General features: G+C 39.9%; 1 long non-coding RNA gene across 1 annotated transcript in view; it reads right to left on the bottom strand.

Moving 5' to 3' along the window:
- Positions 1–416: 416 nt before the first annotated feature.
- Positions 417–19,229, bottom strand: part of LOC144329718 (uncharacterized) — a 53,266-nt gene continuing 34,453 nt past the window's right edge. The window contains exon 2 of the long non-coding RNA XR_013395318.1: positions 417–4,935. This is a non-coding gene — a long non-coding RNA (uncharacterized LOC144329718). The remainder of the gene's footprint in view (positions 4,936–19,229) is intronic.

Genomic DNA, 19,229 nt, shown 5'->3' on the forward strand with positions numbered 1-19,229 from the left:
TCCCACCTCCTCAATTTTTCAGAATAGTTTGAGTAGAATTGGTTTTAAATGCTTGGTAGAATTCAGCAATGATGGCATCAGGTCCAAGACTTTTCTTTGCTGGAAGATTTTTGATTATGGTTTTGATCTTGTTACTTGTTATTGGTCTGTTCAGGTTTTGAATTTCTTCATGATTCAATCTGGGTAGGTTGTATTTGTCTAAGAATTTACCCATTTCTTCTAGGTTTTCCAATTTATTGGCATAAAGTTGCTCATGGTAGCCTGTAATTATCCTTTGAATTTCTGTGGTATTGGTTGTAATGTGTCCTTTTTCATCTCAGAATTTTTTTTTATTAGGGTCTTCTCTCTTTTTTCTTAGTCTGGCTATAAGTTTCTTGGTTTTGTTTAACTTTTCAAAAAACAAACTTTTCATTTCATTGATCTTATGTGTATTTTTATTTAAATTTCATTAGTTTCTGTTAAGATTTTTATTACTTCTTTTCTTATACTAATTTTGAATTTGATTTGCTCTTGTTTTTCCAGTTCTTTAAGATGTATAATTGTGTTATTTATTTGAAGTTTTTCTACTTTTCTGATGAAGGTGCCTATTGTCATATCCTTTCCTCTTAGTACTGCTTTTGCTGTATCCCAAAAGTTTTATGTTGTGTTTCCATTATCATATGTTTCAAGAAATCTTTCAGTTTCCTTCTTAATTTCTTCATTGACTCGCTGGTCATTCAGGAGCATATTGTTTACCAGTGTTTGTAAAGTTTCCAACATTCCTTTTGTTATTGTTTTCTAGTTTTATTCCATTGTAGTTAGATAAGATACTTGATATTATTTCAATTTTTTTTAATTTTTAAGACATTCTGTGGCCTAACATATGGCCTATCCTTGAAAATAATTCATATGCTGAGTAAAAGAATGTGTATTCTGTAGCCATTGGATGAAATGTTCTGTAAATATCTATTAGGTGCACTTGGTCTATAGTGCAAATTAAGTCAGATATTTCTTTGTTGATTTTCTGTCTAGGAGATATGTCCAATGTTGAAAGTTGGATGTTGAAGTCTCTGGCTATTATTGTATTGGGGTCTATCTCTCTCTTTAGCTCTAATGATATTTGTTATATATATATCTGGGTGCCCCAGTGTATTAAATTTAAATACATTTAAACTTCTTATATATCCTCTTGCTGCATTGACCCCTTCATCAATATATAGTGACCTTCTTTGTCTCTTCTCGTAGTTTTTGTCTTGAAATCTATTTTGTATGATATAAGTATGGCTACTCCTGCTCATTTCATTTCCATTTGCATGGAATATAATTGTCCATCCCTTTATGTTCAGTCTACATCACTTTATAGGTGATGAGCATTTTTTATAGGCAAGAGATCATTGGATTTTTTTTTAATGAATTAGCCACTCTATGTCTTTTGGTTGGAGACTTTAGTCCATTTACATTCAATGTTATTATTGATAAGTAAAGACTTACTCCTGTCATTTTAAAATTTGTATCCTGATTGTTTTGTGGTCTTCTCTTCCTTCTTTCCTGTCTTCCTTTTCATGAAGGCAATTTTCTCTGGTGGTATGTTTCAATTTCTTGCTTTTTATTTTGTGTATATCTGTTGCATGTTTTTTGATTTGAGGTTACCATGAAGCTTACAAATATCTTATAACTCCTTATTTTAGACTAAGTGCAACTTAACACTGATTGCTTAAACAAACTAACAAGCAAGCAAAGAGAACACTCATACAAACTCTACACTTTAAATTCATCCCCCACTTTTTAACTTTTTGTTGTTCCAATTTTATCTTATTATATTGTCTATGTTTTGAAAAATTGTTGTAGTTACTATTTTTGATAGGTTCATCTTTTAGTATTTGTACTCAAGATATGAGTAGTTTACACACCACAATTATAGTGTTATAATTTTCTGTGTCTTTCTGTGTACCCACTATTACTAGTGAGTTTTGTACCTTCAGATGATTTCCTAATGCTCACTAATGTCCTTTTCTTTCAGACCAAAGAACTGGCTTTAGAATTTCTTGTAGGACAGGTCTAGTATTGATGAAACCCCTCAACTTTTGTTTGTCTGGGAAAGTCTATTTCTCCTTCATGTTTGAAGGATATTTTCACAGGATATGCTAATTTAGGATAAAAGGTTTTTTTTTTTTTTTCCTTCCGCATGTTTTTATTTCTTTTCTCTTGCTGCTTTATCATTGACCTTTGAGAGCTTGATTATTAAATGTCTTGAGGTAGTCTCAGTTGGATTATATCTGCTTGGTGTCCTATCACCTTCTTGTACTTAAATATTGATATCTTTCCCTAGGTTTGGGAAGTTCTCTGTTATTTTCTCTTTAAATATACTTTCCACCCTGATCTCTCTCTCTCTCTCTCTCTCTCTCTCTCTCTCTCTCTCTCTCTCGCTCTCTCTCTCCCTCCTCTTTAAGGCCGATAACTTTAGGTTTGCCCTTTCGAGGCTATTTTCTAGATCTTACATTTATGCTTCATTCTTTTTTATTCTTTTTCTCTTTTTTCTCCTCTGGCTGTGTATTTTCAAATAGACTGTCTTCAAGCTCACTAATTCTTCTGCTTGATCAAGTCTACTGTTAAGAGGCTCTGATGTGTTCTTTAGTATGGCAATTGTATTTTTCAGCTCCAGAATTTCTGCTTGATTTTTTTTAATTATTTCAATCTCTTCATTAATTTCATCTGACAGGATTCTGAATTCTTTCTCTGTGTTATCTCAAATTTTGTTGAGCTTCCTCAAAACAGTTATTTTGTGTTTTCTGTCTGAAAGTTCACATATCTCTGTCTCTTTGGTACTGGTCACAGGTGCTTATTTCATTCATTTGGTGAAGCCATTTTCTGGGTAGTCTTGATGCTTGTAGATGTTTGTGAGTTTCTGGGTGTTGAAGAGTTAGGTATTTATTATAGTCTTCTCAGTCTGAGCTTGTCTGTGCCCATCCTTCTTGGGAAGGCTTTCCGAGTCCGTTTTCAAAGAGATTTGGGCACTGTGATCTATGTCTTTGGTCACTGCAGTTGTATGTGCATTAGGGGGCACCCTAAGCCCAATGATGCCATGGCTCTTGCAGGCTTGTAGAAGTACTTCCTTGATGTCTTGAGTAAGACCTGAGAGAATTATCTGGATTATCCAGCAGAGACCCTTGTTCTCTTCCCTGACTTTCTCCCAAACAAACAGTCTCTCTCTCTCTCTCTCTCTCTCTCTCTCTCTCTCTGTCTCTCTCTCCATCTCTCTGTCTCCACTTGAAGCTAAGGGAGGAGTGACTGAAGCACTCCTGTGGCCACCACAACTGGGACTGTGCTGGGTCAGACCCAAAGCCAGCACTGGGGTCTCACTCAAGGCCCGCAGTTACCACTGCTTGGCTATCACCTATGTTCATCAAGGCCTCTATAACCAGCATGTGGCAAATACAGCCAAGCTCACGTCCTTCCTTTTAGTGCAGTGAGTTCTTCTTGGCCCATAGTGGGTGTGGGTCCAGAGATGTCATCCAGGAGCCAGGACCTGGAGTCAAGAACCTTAGGGATCTACTCGCTGCTTTGTTCTACTACTGCTGGGCTGGCACCCAAGCCTTAAGACAAAGTCCTTCTCACTCTTCCCTCCCCTTTTCTCAAGCAGATGAGTCTCTCCCCATGGCCACCACTGCCCCAGGCCCACAGTAAGCACTACCTGGCTACCGCCATGTTCACTCAAGGCCCAAGGGCTCTTCAGTCAGCTTGTGTGCATGCTACCAAGCCTGGGATTCTCTTTTCATGGAAGTAGGCTCCTCTATGGCCCAGGAAGGATCGAGAAATGCTGTCCAGGAGCCAAAGCCTGGAATCAGGAACCCCAGGAGCCCACTTGGTACTCTACATCGCTGGGTAGAGCTGGTGGTACCCAAGCTTCAAAAGAGTCCCCTTACTCTTCTTACCTCTTCTTTCCTTAAGCAAAAGAAGTCTCTTTTGTAAGACCCACAGCTGGGAATGTGCTGGGTCACACATGAAGCCAGCATGGCTCTGAGACTCATCCAAGGCCCAAGGTGAATACTGCTTGGTTGCTACTGCTGATTATTCAGGACCCAAGTATTCCTTAATCAGTAGGTGAAAAATTCTTCCAGGACTGAGTCCTTCCCTTCAAGACAGCAGGTTTCCTTTTAGCCCAGAGTGTGTCTAGAAAAGTCATCTGGGAGCTAGGGCCTAGAAAAGAGGCCTCAGGACTCTGCCTTGTGCCCCATTCTACTGTTGCTGAGTGGATATCCAAGTTCCAAGACAAAGTCCTCTTTACTCTTCCCTCTCCTCTCCTCAAGCAGAAGGAAGAAGTTTCTTTCTGTGCTGCCTGGGGTTGGGGGAGAGGTGACACTCCCCTGGCCATCCCAGCTGGTGGCTCACTGGGTCATGTGTGCCCCAAGTCCACTGGCTCTGAGCCAAGCACAGCACTGAGATTTGCCCAGGAATTGCAGTGCTTGTGGCTTAGACTGCCTTTCAAGTTTATTTTGAACCCCACAGCACTTTAGCCAACAGTGGTAGTGGTGAGGCTTGCTGGAACTCAGGTTCCAACAGCCGGGATAAGTGATTCTCCTCTGGGTAGGGCTGGACTAAATGCTCCCTCTGCGGGTGCCATCTGAGTTTCTGCCCTCTGTTGCTTTCCACTGTGATAGGGCAGCCCTGAGGTCATATGCAAAATTCCACGGTTACTGCATTCACCCTCTCCAAAGTGCACAGATTCTCTCTGAGCCACATGGGTTAAGGAAGAAGTGAGGTAGGCAATTCAAAGCTGTCTTTCCTACACTCTTCAGGACCTCTTCCAGTGATATGAAGTTAAAGCCAGGTATTGTGATTGCTCACCTGATTTCTCAATTTTATGAAGGTGATTTTCTTGTTTGTGTTGCTTAATTTGTTGTTCCTGTGGGGGGTATAATTGCTGGAGGCTTCTATTTGGCCATCTTGCTCTCCCTTCTGTTGAAAAGTTAAAAGATTTGTCAACATTGGACAGAATTCTCATGTGACAATAATTGCTCAAACAGAAATAACAGCTATTACCAGAGTATAGGTCTGTTTCTTTACAATGGCTTCCATCACCCCTACTGCATTATGCCCAGTCTATTTCACTCATTTGTGCCACCAGTATGCCCCTGTAGGTCCTAATCAACCTTTATTCCTAAGGGCACCTAGAGAGGGGATCCTTAAAAGGCAAATGACAGTGCCAATTGTGTGGGGAGGTGCCGAAAGACAGAAAACTTTTGGAAAAAAAGTATAGTTGTACTTGACAGGAAAAAAAAAAAGGAAACACCAGACTGGGCGCAATGGCTTATTCCTATAATCCCAGTTCTTTGAAAAGCTGAGCCTAGGTGTTTGAGAATAGCCTGAGTACCAGAGCAAGACCCCATTTCTACCAAAAAAAAAAAAAAAAAGCTAGGCATGGTGGTGCACACCTGTAGTCCAAGTTATTTAGGAGGCTGAGACAGGAGTCAGGGGAGGATCCCTCGAGCCCAGGAATTTGAGGCTGTAGTTTGAGCTATGATCACATCACTGCACTCTAGCCTGGGAGACAGAGTAAGACCCTGTCTCTAAAAATTAATTAATTAATTAATTAAAAATAAAAAAATTTAAAAAGGAAACAACTTGGAGAAAAGTTAATACTGTACAGCGCATATTGGACTAAGTAGAAAGTACAAGTAGTTCGGTGATTTAGAGCAGTGTGAAGAAAAAAGACAATTGAAAAACTGTATGATGAAAAAGTTTTCCTGAATCTCAGTTTTTGATTTATAAGAAGGCAAACGAGGAGTCTTCTTTACAGGTCATATGAACTTTAGAAATAGGCAAAGTCTCCCTGTGCAGCAGGGATGCAGCCTTAAGTACTTTCTTTCTCACAGTTCATGGATGAAGACCGAAGGAACTGAACGGCAATAACGGAGGTTTGGCTTAGGCTGAACATTAGGAACAAACCCCATTCCAGTATTATGTATGTTAAATCTGAGATAACTGCACAGAATGATAAATTATTTGCACTTAAGTGATTTGTGTCCAGTCTTAATTTATTGCAGGGGAGTGAGTGATGATATGAAGAGGTCAAGGCCATTGAAAGAACAATTTGTTGTTACTCACAGTTCCCCTAGAAACAAGAGGCCCAGCACACCATGTGAGGCCACATGGGGAAGCAGCAGAGTAGATCAGGAGGCAGAAGCAGGAAGGAGCATGGTCTAGAGCCTTTATGGTATTTTCTTCGTGAGAGGCAAGGCAGGAGAGGAGAAACAGCTTAGTATTGGCTATTTGGAATAATGTCTGTGGGCTCTGATATAGCATAGGAGTGGTGTCTAGTTGCCTGGTATGATTTAGAGTAGGGGAAGTATTGAAATGGTGTGTGGGAGTTAGAGAAATGAGGTGGTTGAGCTTATGGACTCAGGATTGGTTGGAGAATTTGTAATAGGATTTTGTTCACAGGGGATATGTAAACAACTTTACCCACTGGTTTGGCCCTGTGATTAATGAATGCCAAACAGACAAATACAGAATCGAAGAAAACATAGAACATGAGTGAACACTGAGAAGCATTCAGTCCAGTCACTTCATTTTACAAATAAGTAAGTTGATATTTAAAGATGTGACCTCATTTGTCCAAAATCCAATGAAGCTTGCTAGCAGCGCTGCATAAAATAAAATCCCTATGCACTATTCCCAATTCTATGATCTCTTGGCTACACTATATTGACTTATGCAGATAATGCAATTCCATTCATCATGTATTGGAAATCTAAAGTGGGGATTAGCAAATTTTTTTGTAAAAAATCACCTAGTAAATATTTTCTATTAATACTAATATTTATATTTATATTTATGTTTTTGTAGCAAATCACCTAGTAAATATTTGCAAGTCATACAGTCTCTGTCACAACTCAAATCTGCCATTTTAGCACTAAAGCAGCTGTAGACAATGGATTAAAAAAATGGGTGTGGCCATGTCCCACTAAAACTATTCAGCAATGCTAAAATTTAAGTTTTGTATTAATTTTCATATGTCATAAAATATTATTTTAAAATTTCTTTTCAATCATTAAAAAATGCCATAACTATTCTTAGCTTGTGGGCTATATACAAAGACAGCAGGCTGAGTTTTGCCCATGAACCATAGTTTACTGACCCTTGGGCTAAAGAATTTCTATGTACACTTCCTATATAATCTCAGATGATTGAGCCAAATGAGAGTTCAACACTCCAGGTCTTTATTTCTCCATTAATAAAATGAGATAAATACACTATAAGGTCCCTTGTGGACCTGTGGCCTTGAGGTTTTTGCAAAGGATAGTCAAACACAAAAATGGGCTGTAGGCTCTCTTTTATGGGAAGCTCTTTAGAATACTTCTACCTGAAATATCTCCAGGAACCACAGCAATTCAGGAACTACAGTGTGAAAAACATCAGATGCACAGAATGTTAAAGTTAAAAAAGGTCTGTGGGAGGATGTTTAGGAAACAGGATAAGAGACATTTCTGTACTTCTCAAAGCTACTATAAATTAGGATTATCCAAAGAATTGGAGAACGTCCCCTAAAACACACTCTTAGACAAAGACTTGGGTGCAGGTAGTTAATGTCAAAGGCAAAAATAAGAGACACAAATGAGACAGGGAAGATTGATAGGGAAATGAGGAAACAGTAAGATTGCGTTAATGAATAAGTTAGTGCCATGAGTAAGTAGAGCTCAGTTCTGCTGGAAACTGTCTAAGAAACTATGACATGGCTTTGGAATTGTTTCACAGAGGGTGGGGAGGCCTAGGCATTTATCTATCAAGTCCAATTTTTCCATGATTGAGGGTTGCTCTGAGGGTGTAAACTCACCCATACTTTCTTTTTTTTTTTTTTTCCAGATGGAGTCTCGCTCTGTCGCCCAGGCTGGAGTGCAGTGCTGCAGTCTTGGCTCACGGCAAGCTCTGCCTCCGAGGTTCATGCCATTCTCCTGCCTCAGCCTCCCGAGTAGCTGGGACTACAGGTGCCCGCCACCACGCCCGGCTAATTTTTTGTATTTTTAGTAGAGACAGGGTTTCACGGTGTTAGCCAGGACGGTCTCGATCTCCGGACCTCGTGATCTGCCCGCCTCGGCCTCCCAAAGTGCTGGGATTACAGGCGTGAGCCACCGCGCCCGGCTAAACTCACCCACACTTTCAGGTTTTACCAGCAGGAGAACAGACTCTCCCAGATTGCTGAAGAAATTCCTCAGGCAAAGAAGAAAAGAACCTGGATGAAAGTGAGAAACTATAAAAATGCCAGAAATACCTACCATGGTACTCAGAGGGGAGCTAAAGAGATAAGGTGTGGTTGTCAATATTTCAGCTACAGGGATGATAGAAGGAAGGGGAAAATCAACATTTTCTAAAGTCATTTGGCCTCAAAACACTTCTTTCTGTGAAGCATCCCAACTTAGTTGACTCTAGAACTCCTTCATTCATAAAGCATCTGTCTTTAGGGAGATACTGCAATAAGGTAGATGGGATGATCTTAGTAAAATTAGAAGATCTCTTCAGGCTCTATTTTCTAGGATCAAAATGACAAAGCATTCACTAAATACCAGTAAGCCTCTGATATCCGTGGGGCAGAAAGTAGGCCAATTCATTTCACACAGTGCCAGGCACGAGGTCAACTCCAACACGAAAAGCACAGTGAAAAACAATTTACCTCGAAATGAGGTTGCCATCTGAAGTGAGGCATGTCAGAGGAGGGACAGAATGTTCAAAGTGTGGTTGGAATCAGGACAAGGCATGACCATCTGCCATCCAAGTCCCATCTCTTGAATCCTTTAGCCACCTGCACACCTGTGCAGGCATGTCACATTGAGGAAGGGATGGCCATGCCATCATAATGCGACAGCAATAAAAACAAAAGCTCAAGAAATCACTCTTAGGCCTCCGACACCATTACTTTCCTAAATTTAGAATCTGCCCCCAAGAAGAAACATATGGAAAAAGAGATTCATAAGCCTAAAGCCGAAATCTAAACAAGACTGAAGTTTCTGTGTGATCTGAATTTTTAGACTACCGGGTCATATGTGGAAAATCAGCAAGCTGTTAAAGGAATAGCATAGCAAATGCTGAACAGATCCTAATCTGGAATCCATTATGTATCTTCTCATTTTGAACTTTGATCAACACAAGAATCACCTCTTCTCTAACCTCATTCGGATTTCACCTCTAGATCTACTTTTCCCAGGAAAGCCAAATAAATCCATCCAAAACTAATTATAGAGAAGTGCCTCTAAGTGCTCAAAGCAATCAGTTCCCCTGAAGAGCTTTGCACAAAAGAGCACAGCTTGCCTATTCTAGTTCTTTAGACCCTCAACAACAGAGATTGGGTTTATGTAAATGTGATGTGCTTGTCTAGGATCCATTATGTGAGAAATGTTATTTACTTGGTCTATCTTCTCTAGGCAACAGTAATTTTTATTCTAAATGTTAGATAAGGTCCTCCCAGTTCAAGTGCCTCTCCTTAAAAAGACCTTTCAATTTGGAAACTATAAAGATACCAAAAGTCACACCATTAGTAAGAACTCACCAAATATATTATATCCAGGAAAATAGATATGCCCTTTGCTAATTAGTTAGCTTAAGCATATAATGGGAAAGCAACACAGCAGAGCAGTTAGATATTCAAACTCGGAGGTCAGATTGCCTGGGTTCACCCTGGCTTCACCACTAAATAGCTGTGTGACTTGAGTCAAGTCACTCAAGCTCTCTGAGACTCCATTTCCATATGTAAAAATGAAGCATGGTAACATATGTAAGTGAAATGCACATAAGTGAAAATGCATATATGTGTTTAGCATTGTATCTGGAGCATACTGAGCTTTAAAACAGTAGGTATGTATGGTAGGCTGAGAATGCCCGCCGCCCCCCACCACCAAAAGTATTCATGTCCTAACTCCTGGACTCTGTAAATGTCACCTTATGTAGAACAAGCACCTCTGCAGATGTGATGAAGGTAAGGATCTTGAGATGAAGAGATGATCTGGATCATTAATAGAGTGGACCCTAAATGCAATTGCAGGTATCTTTATAAGAGGGAGGCAGAGGGAGATCACACACACACACACACACACACACACACACACACACACACGAAGGGGCCATGTGAAGATGGGGGTAGACAGAGATTTATAAGTGCCATTCACGAAGGCTACAATGATGCTATCACAAGGCAAGGAATGTCAGCAGCTGGTAGGGGGAACCTTCAGAGGGAGTGTGGTCCTGCTAACACCGTGATTTCAGCCTAGTGATACTGATTTTGGACATCTGGCCTCCATAACCATGAGAAAATAAATTTCTGTGGTTTTAACTCACCAACTTTGTGGTAGTTTGTTACAGTGGCCACAGAAAACCAGTGTAAAAATACTATTTATTTATTTATTTACTTATTTATTTTTGAGACAGAGTCTGGCTCTGTCACCCACGCTAGAGTGCAGTGGCTCAATCTTGGCTCACTGCAACCTCCATCTCCCGGGTTCACGTGATTCTTGTGCCTCAGCCTCCCAAGTAGCTGGGATTATAGGCATGTGCCACCATGCCCAGCTAATTTTTTTATTTTTGTAGAGACAGGGTTTCGCCTTGTCAGCCAGGCTGGTCTCAAACTCCTGGCCTTAAGTGATCTGCCCATCTCATCCTCCCAAAGCGCTGGGATTACAGGTGTGAGCCACTGCACCCAGCATCTTTTATGTATTTGCACTGATTATTGCAGTGTAACAAAACTTAGTTACTTAAATAGCAAATGTGTTATCCCACAGTATCTGTGGGTCAGGAGCCTGGGCACAGCTTAGTTTGGTGTCTGTGCCTCAAGGTGTCTCACAAGGTTGGAATCAAGATATTGGCAGAGGCTGTGGTCTCATCTCAAGGCTTGAGTGAAGAAGGAACTAAGGAAGATTCAGTTCTGCATAATAGTAGACTGAGGGCCTCAAATTCTTGCTGAGTGTGGACAGAAGCTACTCTCAGTTTCTTGTCACACGTGACCCTTCATACAACAGCTTACAACACAGCAGCTGACTTCATCAGAATGAGCATGACAGTGATCGAGAGAGAGAGAGAGAGACAGAGAGAGAGAGAAAGAGAGAGTGTTGGTGGAAGTCAACACCTTTTTAAACAATCTCAGAAATGACAGCCCATCACTTTTGCTGCAGTGTCTTTGTTAGAAGTGAGTCACTAGGTCTAAGGACATTAACTATCCAGAATAGTTACCTGCACAAAGTCTTTTCGTTTGACAGCTGCCCTGGCTCTTTATCACCGGCTGACTGTTTTTGAATGCTAACCTAATCTAATTCACATTGATCTGTTTATTACAGAATGCAAGACTGTTAATAGAAAAAGTTCCCAGTCATTCAATCTGCAAATGCCCAAAATTCAGACTTTAAAGTAAAAATCTACCATGTCTATGTAGATTTATGGTTTTACATCTGCTTCCATGTGTTTCTGTGTATCTTCTTCTGCTCTGAAAAATATGTCTGCTACGTAGTGTCTAAGAATGGCTTCTTCTGGCCAGGCATGGTGGCTCATGCCTGTAATCCCAGCACTTTAGGAGGCCAAGGGAGGCAGACCACAAGGTCAGGAGATCGAGACCATCCTGGATAACACGGTGAAACCCTGTCTCTACTAAAAATACAAAAAATTAGCCGAGTGTGGTGGTGGGGTGCCTGTAGTCCCAGCTACTCAGGAGGTTGAGGCATGAGAATGGCATGAACCTGGGAGGCAGAGCTTGCAATGAGCTGAGATCACACCACTGCACTCCAGCCTGGGCTACAGAACGAGACTCCATCTCAGAAAAAAAAAAAAAAAAAAAAGAAAAAAGAAAAAAAAATGGCTTCTTCTATATAGTGAGAGGGTTTTTGTAGATTTCCCTGCATTTGGCACAAGGAGAACAACTTCCAGCCCAGAACATCTTTTCTAGTTCTCAATGGTCACTCCATATGTCTCTCACCATGCCTCTCATCAGCCCCACAATCCATGGCTAGCCTTCAAAACTGTCCTTTCGTTTCACTAACGTTTTGCTATTTGACATTCACACCACTCAAATCAAATATTATAGATTTCTGAACCACAAAATATCTTCAATTTATCTAATCAAGTCTCAAAAAGAAAAGCTCAGAGAGCTTTCTCTCTGATATTCTCGGTGCTAGTTAAGGACAGTTGATGTTGAAGCCTATTGATGTTGAAGCAACTCCTAATAGGAGTAGTTGTGTGTGTGTGTGTGTACACACATGTATATGTGCGTTGTTCATTATGCACTGCTTTTAGATGCTATCATTAGTCCTCAAATACACAATATGTACTCAGGAAATGTTTGTAAGCAACATCAAAATCCATGCCAGAACAAAAACAATATCCAAAAGAATCATAAAATTGTTATGAGGAGGGTGATGAGAAGGGATGTTCATGTGTGAGCTTGGTCCCATGCAGCACACTAATTCTTTCTTTGGCTTCCTCTCGTAGTATCAGTCAAAGAACAGTCAGGAGACAGAAAGAACACAGTAATTTTAAGAGGAAATGTTAATGTAAAGAATTATTAATCATTTATAGGGGATTAGCTACCAAGAGGGGATAATAGAGAAATCTAAAGATTACCCGAGGTCTGAATGAGAGAACTCAAAGATGGAACAAACTTGGAAGGGGGCCTCTTCCTCAGGACTGGGATACAGATCACAATAAAGGGACTGTGGCTTCAGCCTATAGGATAGCAGAAAAGCCACAGTTGGCCCATAGTTTGCAGGCCAAGGGTGGCAGGCAGAGAACCACCATTGGGTGCCAATGAAACTCCCGAGGAAGCTGTCAGCAGAGGCTGCTGATGAATTCACTGAAGGCTGTCAGAAGTTCCCTACAGAACTCACCCAGAAGCCACCCACAAAGATGTTGCTAAGATCACAAAGAAGCCACCTTTTTAGGAAGCTGCCTGTGGCTCATACCATTCAGACTCGCCAGGGGTCGTCTCAACCGGGTATCCTGCATAGGCCAGCCAAGCACCACGGGAAGGAGGGAAAGGGACAGCTAAAGCAGGAAAAGAAGTCCCTTCCCCGTCTAGTGTTCCTCTATTGCCGTCTACTGACAAAACTTGACGTGCTGCCAAGAGGTAAAGAAGAAATGTTTACGAGATCCATCTTGGCTATCAAGCACAACGTTACAGGGTGGATTTGGAGCTGAGAGACAATAATTCAATAACAGGCACACTCCTGTCATCAGTGATGTGACATGAGCTCTAATCTCAGCTCTGCTAATGTGCTAGCACCTAGGGACTTTTTAAACAGATGATTCCCTGCGTCACACCTTAGTATTGCTTCACTTTTCTTAATCCAATCTATGGAATATTTTGAGTTTGATAGACCCAATGAGCCACTCTATTACTTCAACATGTAATAATTTAAAATAGCAAATAATTTTTTCTATTTTATTTTTCCTCATACCAATCACTAAGTAAGATAATCTGGATTCAATTTATACTGTTACTATAGCAAATTATCATAACTTTAGTGGCTTAAAACTATATACAAATTTATTTTCCTACGGCTCTGGAGGTCAGAAATCTAAAATGGGTCTGCTGGGCTGCATTCCTTCTGCAGTCTCTAGGGAAGAATTCGTTTCTCTTTTTAGCTTCTAGAGGCGAACTGCATTTCTTGGCTCATGGCTCCTTCTTTCATCTCCAAAGCTAGCAGTGTATCATCTTCTCTGCTCTCTGACTCCTGCTTCTGTCCTCACATTATCTGACTTTGTTCATTTTGCCTCCCTCTAAGAAGGACTGCTGCAATTACATTTGGTCCATGAGGATCATCTAGAAAAATTCCCCCACCTCAAGATTGTTAATTTAATCATAGCTGCAAAATATTTTGTGCCATGTAAGGTAATATATTCATAGGTTCTGGATATTAAGGCATAGATATCTTTGGGAGGCCATTATTCTTTCTATCATACACTCCTTCCTAAAATTAAAGTCTTTTGGATATCACCTAGTTTTGCTTTGTGTATATTTTCTTAAAAGAATCTCAAAACCTACCTGCTCTGACCCTGGCTTTCAAGACACCAAGACACCACAGATTACGAACATTTGATTTCCCTTCAGCTCCCCATTCTTAATTTCAAGAAAATTTTGTTTCCTCAATTTTAACCCTCCGTCTAATTTCTTTAAAAATAAAATAGAAATACTTTAGCTTATGAATTTCCTAGACCTAATGACATAAGCTTTCTGCAAGCCATTAGGTATACCAACCTCCCTGCACCCACTTCAGTTGTCTTCCAAGAGTTAGAGGGATTTCTGAATTGATGGAGAGAGGTGAAAACGGCATTCAGTGTGTGCGTGCACACATGTTCTACCCTGCAAGTTCTACCCCACAAGACTAAAATTGTTTAATGTGTTTCCCTTTCCTTCCATGTTCCCTTTACTCTCCTTCTGCCTCTCAGTATATGGCAGGAGAGAAAGTGGAATGCATAATTAATTCTAAGTCACGTAAAGATCCTAAAGGAAAAGACACTGTATTAGTCAAGGTTCTCTTAGAGGGACAGAACTAATAGGAGATATATATATATATGAATTTATGAAGTATTAACTTACACAACTGCAAGGTCCCACAATAGGCCATCTGCAAGCTGAGGAGCAAGGAAAGCCAGTCAGTCCAAGTCCCAAAACTGAAGAACTTGGAGTCCGATGTTTGAGGACAGGAAGCATCGCAGTACGAGAGAAAGATGTAGGCTGGGAGGCTAGGCCCGTCTCTCCTTTTCATGTTTTTCTGCTTGCTTTATATTTGCTGGCAACTGATTAGATTGTGCCCACCAGATTAAGGGTGGATCTGCCTTCCCCAGCTCACTGACTCAAATGTTAATCTCTTTTGGCAACACCCTCATAGACACACCCAGGATCAATGCGTTGCATCCTTCAATCCAATCAAGTTGACAGTATTAACCATCACAGACACTTCTCAATTAGAGGACAGAAAGTCAAAAGTAACTAGGAAACAATAAGATACCAATACCCACTAAGTACCATTTAATGATATTAAATTAATACCATTAAAATTGCCAAAACTCAAAACGCTGACAACACCAAGCGCTGAAAGATGTAGAACAACAGGAACTGTATTCATTGCTGGTGGGAATGCAAAATGGTATAGCTATTCTGGAAGACACTTTGGCAGTTTCTTACAAAACTAAACATACCCTAATCATACAATGTAGAAATCATATTCTTTGGTATTTACTCAAAAATTCGAACACTTATGTCCATGCAAAAGCTGTTTTCACATAGATGTTTGTCACAGCATTATTCTTAACAGCCAAAGCTTGGAAGCAACCAAGATGGCCTTCGGTAGGTAAATGTATAAATAAACTATGGTACATCCAGACAATGGAATATTTATTATTCAGTGACAAAAATAAATGAGCTATCAAGACATAAAAAGACATGGATGAATCTTAAACATATATTACTAAGTGCAAGAAGCCTGACTGAAAGGGCTATATACTATATGATTTCAAGTATATGACATTCTAGAAAAAGCAAAACTATGAAGACAGTAAAAGCATCAGTGGCTGCCCAGGGTTGGGGGAAGGAAGGAATGAATAGGCAGAGCATAGAGGATTTTTAGGGCAGTGAAATGATTCTGCATGATACTATAACAGGAGATGTATGTCATTATATATTCATTCAAACCCATAGAATGTACAACACCAAGGGTTAACCCAAATGTAAACTACAGACTTCAGATGATACTGAGATGTCCATGTAGGTTCATCAGTTGTAACAAATGCACCCCTATGGTGGGGCGTGTTGATAATGGGGGAGGCTATGTGTATATGGAGGCAGGGGTTATATGGCAAATCTCTGCACCTTCTGCTCAGTGTTGCTGTGAACCTAAAACTGCTCTAAAAAATAAAGTCTATTTTTTAATGGGATTATGAAGAAATGAAAAAGGAATTTTTATTAGCCCATTGCCAATAACAGTTAAAAGTGAAGATTAAGACCAGTAAGAATAGATGTGCCATTTGTGAGTGATGGAAAACCTGTCAGTGTAGCCACTGCATCAGGCTCTGTGGACAATGGGGACTCCTCATGAACTCCCAAGGTGACTTGAAAGTAAATTAACCAGCCTAAGACAGATAATCCAGTAGTCCGAAAAGATGGATGATTTGAGGGGTGCTGATGGTGCAAGACTAAGTGGCAAAGAAGTGCAATCTCTGTTCAAATACCAGTGAATACATGAGCCACCTCAAGATCAAGCACCTATGCGAACTTCCAGGGCTGCAGAAATAAGCAGTGGTCAGCTATACTTTCAGCCTGGAAAAAGTCTAGCCCCCAAGTACAAAGGAAAGGTATATAATAAGGCCTAAGTTATAATGGAAATTATTGAACATTCCTGCTTTAAATTTTTGGAAATATCACCCCATAATCTTCCCTTTCTGACCACCCTGTTCTCTGCCCCTTGCCTTAACACCATCAAAAAGTTTATCTGGGTTTATTCACACACCCATGACTACCTGTAGGATAAAAGAATAAAGTTTGTTGTTGCTGTTGTTGTCATACCATAGGAGTTAGATACCTTGACCTAGGTTTTTTTTTTTCCAACTATTTAAACCTCTAAGGAACAGATTGTGAACCCTGGATCATTAAGACAGAGTGTAAGAAAGAGACACAGAAGGAGAGACTGAGAGACAGACAGAGAGAATGAAGATACGACTGTATTTATATGCCCAAGGGTCTTCCACTGAAGATAGTGGACTGAGTTCATGTTTTTTTCTTTGCATTGCTTCCACTAAAATTTCACTGACATAAAAAAAAATACTAATAAATATACAGCACCTGTGAAAGCAAAGAAAGCTTCTGCAAATGACCAGAAACTTGAGGAATTTCTGGATATTATAAAAGCATATAGAATGAAATTAATTTTTAAGTTAATTGCCAAAACTTCTGCCTTCTAATAGAAGTAAAGAAGGAGGAGTGATGGAGGAGTACATAGTTTGGTTTCCTAATAGAGTTCAGAAAAGTTTAAGCTCCAAGAAGCAGGAGTGGGTCACGGAAGCATGGGAGTGGGTGGGGTCTTAGAAATATGGCAGGAGCTGGGCCAGAATCCTGCTTTGTGCATTCTCAAGCCTGGCTATGGCCTCTCCCCTGACTGCAGTTAGCAAAGCAACTCAATAACAAAAATGGGAATCTGCCTGCCAGAGGAGCCAGAGAAATGGCTGTGCCTTGTTCAAATTTAGATCGGCATAATGGAAGAAAAGGAAAAGGAAAAAAACACTCAGTGCAACAGGAAAGGCTTTTAAAGCATTGTCTTCATCATAAGAAGTTCCTGCTTCCTCAGTTGAGGGGCTCCTATTCTGTCAGTCTGCTCACCATCAAAACATCCTAGAGGAAAACACAGCTTTTAGAAGTGCCCACCTACTGACTGCATCTGGGTAAGGGTACTCAGAGGGCACTGTAGGCAGTCATCCGAAAAGCAAGGAGGCCTGCAAGTATGGTTTGTCTCTGTGTCCACACCCAAATCTTATCTCCAATTGTAATCCCTGTGTGTTGGTGGCAGGGCCTGGCGGGAGGTGATTGAATCATGGGAGTGGACTTCCCCCTTGCTGTTCTTGTGACTGTGAGTGAGCTCCATGAGATCTGGTTGTTTGAAAGTGTGTGGCACTTCCCCCTTCACTCTCTCTCTCTCTTGCTCTGCCATGGGAAGATGTGCCTTGCTTCCCCTTTGCCTTTTGCCACAACTGTAAGTTTCGTGAGGCCTCCCCAGCCATGCAGAACTATAAGTCAAACCTCTTTTCTTCATAAGTTACCCAGTCTCAGGTAGTTATTTACACCAGTGCGAAAATGGACTAATATACCTGCTTAGGGGTGTGTATCAGTGACATTCACAAATTCTGAAGAAACCCACACTTGATACCATTGTTAATCAATGCAAGTCTTTACTGGTAAACAGTTATAGACAACAAAGAAGAAAGTCAACAGGCTAAGAGAAGGGCACCAACATAACTAAGCTGAAGACTTAACTGCTAAGTAAAGAGTGTTAAAGCAAGAAATAGGAGACAACTTTAAGAAATTTTTTTTAATTATTGTCCTCAGAGAGAGTTAAGTGGCCATGATTTAGTAAAATGAAGAAATCAGATTCAAAAAAGAAAGCCATTGGAGGACTAGTGCATTCTAGACATTAAAAATATGATTATAAAGGTAAAATTTCGGTGGGAGGCAAAATAGTAGAATGAAAATAGATTAATAAAAATTGTTGGCTTGTAAAAACAAGTAATAGAATTCTACACAACTGGAAAAAAAAAAGAGATGTAAATGATTAAAGATAAATTATATGGAAGATAGGTCTAAAAAATTCCACATCTAGTAATAGGAGATGAAGAAGGGAAAAAACAGAGAAAATGAATGAAAGCAATAATCAAAGAAATAATAAAAGAAAATTTCCCTGACCTAAAGTTTTCTATCTTCAGATTAAAAGGGTTCAGTAAGTGAAGAGCAGGAATATTAATTTTTTTAAATACAGATTTCAAAATCCTGCCGGGCGCGGTGGCTCGCGCCAGTAATCTCAGCACTTTGGGAGGCCAAAGCAGGTGGCTCACTCGAGGTCAGGAGTTCGAGGCCAGCCTGACCAACATGGTGAAACCCCGTCTCTACTAAAAATTCAAAATCCAAGATTAAAATTAAAATATTTTAATTTTCCAGAGAAACACAACAATTTATGCATAAGAAATGAAAATTAGATGGGCATGGAACTTCTTACATACAACACTAGATGTTAAAAGACAATGGAGCTCTGTTTATGAAGTTCTGTGGAAAAGTAGTTTAAACCTTAAATTCTATATGCAATCAAAATTATCACTAAGTATGGAGGTAAAGAATATTTTCAGATGTGTAATGACACAGATCATATACGACCTATATATTTTCAGAGAGAAATAAAAGAGCCCCAGAATGACTTCTGTAAAATGAAAAATAAATCATAGTGAAGAATTCAAGAAAGAGGAAGATGTGAAACTAAACCAACAAAATAGTAGCGGGCAAAGAAATCAGTAAAATCTTTGAGTCAGAATGATTGCAGATAATATTGTGAAACTTAATGGCGCTGTTAGGAAGAAGATGACTAAAATAGAAGTTAATAATACTTCTAAAACTGAAGCAATCTGGAACTAAAATTCCTAGTAATTTCAAGCTCAAGTAACAAGGAAAAAGGAAGTAAAATCTACCTAGAATATTTATCTTGTATGGATGGGATAATACAAATTCTGGTTAATTCTTCTAA

The sequence above is a fragment of the Macaca mulatta genome, chromosome 7 (assembly GCF_049350105.2).
Source record: "Macaca mulatta isolate MMU2019108-1 chromosome 7, T2T-MMU8v2.0, whole genome shotgun sequence".
Lineage (NCBI taxonomy): Eukaryota > Metazoa > Chordata > Mammalia > Primates > Cercopithecidae > Macaca > Macaca mulatta.